The 2,460-nt window shown below is 37.8% G+C and overlaps 1 non-coding gene across 1 annotated transcript; it reads right to left on the reverse strand.

Moving 5' to 3' along the window:
• Positions 1 to 1,145: 1,145 nt before the first annotated feature.
• Positions 1,146 to 1,253, reverse strand: LOC112760895 (small nucleolar RNA R71). The gene has a single exon (XR_003181311.1). It is a non-coding gene; the product is annotated as a small nucleolar RNA R71 (small nucleolar RNA).
• Positions 1,254 to 2,460: the final 1,207 nt, after the last annotated feature.

Raw genomic sequence — 2,460 nt, forward strand, 5'->3', positions numbered from 1 at the left:
CTAGAATCATATCTTGTGATTTCTTATGAATCAAGTCATTAATTGAGATTTTAAAAATCAAATCTTTTCCAAAACTACTTTCTAAAATATCTTCTTATCTTACCTTTTTCAAAAAGTTGGTTTCAAAATATCTTTTCTAACCTCCTAACTTCTTATCTTTTCAAAATTTGTTTCAACTAACTAACTAACTTTTTTGTTTGTTTCTTAACTTTTTTAAAACTACCTAACTAACTCTCTCTCTCTAATTTTCGAAAATATCTTCTCTCTTTTTCAAAAATTTCTTTTTAATTAACTAATTATTCTTATTTTTATTTTTGATTTTAAAAATTTTCGAAAAATACTAACATTTTTCAAAAACCATTTTCGAAAATCACTAACTCTTTTTCAAAAATATTTTTCGAAAATTCTCCCTCTCCCATCTTATACTATTTATTTATTCATTTACTAACATCTCATCTCACATCTCAACCCTCCTCACAGTTGTGTTTCTTCCATTACATTACATTCTTTGTCTCCCCCTCTTCTTCTACTCACACAGGGATCCCTATACTGTGGTATAAAGGATCTCTATTATTATTATTATTATTTTTCTGTGCCCTCTTCTTTGTCATATGAGCAGGAGCAAGGATAAGAACATTCTTGTGGAAGCAGATCCAGAACCTGAAAGGACTCTGAAAGGGAAACTAAGAGAAGCTAAAATACAACAATCCAGAGATAACCTTTCAGAAATTTTCGAACAGGAAGAGGAGATGGCAGCCGAAAATAATAATAATGTAAGGAAGATGCTTGGTGACTTTACTACACCTAATTCCAATTTACATGGAAGAAGCATCTCCATTCCTGCCATTGGAGCAAACAACTTTGAGCTGAAACCTCAATTAGTTTCTCTGATGCAGCAGAACTGCAAGTTTCATGGACTTCCATCTGAAGATCCTTTTCAGTTCTTAACTGAATTCTTGCAGATATGTGATACTATTAAGACTAATGGAGTAGATCCTGAAGTCTACAGGCTCATGCTTTTCCCTTTTGCTGTAAGAGACAGAGCTAGATTATGGTTGGATTCTCAACCCAAAGACAGCCTGAACTCTTGGGATAAGCTGGTCACGGCTTTCTTAGCCAAGTACTTTCCTCCTCAAAAGCTGAGCAAGCTTAGAGCTGATGTTCAAACCTTCAGACAGAAAGAAGGTGAATCCCTCTATGAAGCTTGGGAAAGATACAAACAGTTGACCAAAAAGTGTCCTTCTGACATGCTTTCAGAATGGACCATCCTGGATATATTCTATGATGGTTTATCTGAGCTATCAAAAATGTCACTGGACACTTCTGTAGGTGGATCCATTCACCTAAAGAAAACACCTGCAGAAGCTCAAGAACTCATTGACATGGTTGCTAATAACCAGTTCATGTACACTTCTGAAAGGAATCCTGTGAGTAATGGGACGCCTATGAAGAAGGGAGTTCTTGAAGTTGATACTCTAAATGCCATATTGGCTCAGAATAAAATATTGACTCAGCAAGTCAATATGATCTCTCAGAGTCTGCATGGAATGCAAGCTGCATCCAACAGTACTCAAGAGGCTTCTTATGCAGAAGAAGCTTATGATCCTGAGAACCCTGCAATAGCAGAGGTAAATTACTTAGGTGAACCTTATGGAAACACCTATAACTCATCATGGAGAAATCACCCCAATTTCTCATGGAAGGATCAAAAGCCTCAACAAGGCTTTAATAATGGTGGAAGAAACAGGTTTAACAATAATAAACCTTTTCCATCATCCACTCAGCAATAGACAGAGAACTCTGAACAAAATGCTTCTAATTTAGCAAATCTAGTCTCTGATCTATCTAAGGCCACTGTGAGTTTCATGAATGAAACAAGATCTTCCATTATAAATCTGGAAGCACAAGTGGGCCAGCTGAGTAAAAGGATCACTGAAATCCCTCCTAGTACTCTCCCAAGCAATACAGAAGAGAATCCAAAAGGAGAGTGCAAGGCCATTGACATAAGTACCATGGCCGAACCCAAAGAAGGAGAGGAGGACGTGAATCCTAAGGAGGAAGACCTCCTGGGACGTCCAATGGTCAATAAGGAGCTTCCCTCTGAGGAACCAAAGGACTCTGAGGCTCATCTAGAGACCATAGAGATTCCATTGAACCTCCTTATGCCCTTCATGAGCTCTGATGAGTATTCCTCTTCTGAAGAGAATGAGGATGTTACTGAAGAGCAAACTGCCAAGTTTCTTGGTGCAATCATGAAGCTAAATGCCAAATTATTTGGCATTGATACTTGGGAAGTTGAACCTCCCTTGTTCATCAATGAACTAAGTGATCTGGATCAACTGACATTGCCTCAGAAGAGACAGGATCCTGGAAAGTTCATAATACCTTGTACCATAGGCACCATGATCTTTAAGGCCCTGTGTGACCTTGGTTCAGGAATAAACCTCATGCCCCTCTCTG

This window comes from Arachis hypogaea, chromosome 16 (genome assembly GCF_003086295.3).
Source record: "Arachis hypogaea cultivar Tifrunner chromosome 16, arahy.Tifrunner.gnm2.J5K5, whole genome shotgun sequence".
NCBI classification, from domain to species: Eukaryota; Viridiplantae; Streptophyta; class Magnoliopsida; order Fabales; family Fabaceae; genus Arachis; species Arachis hypogaea.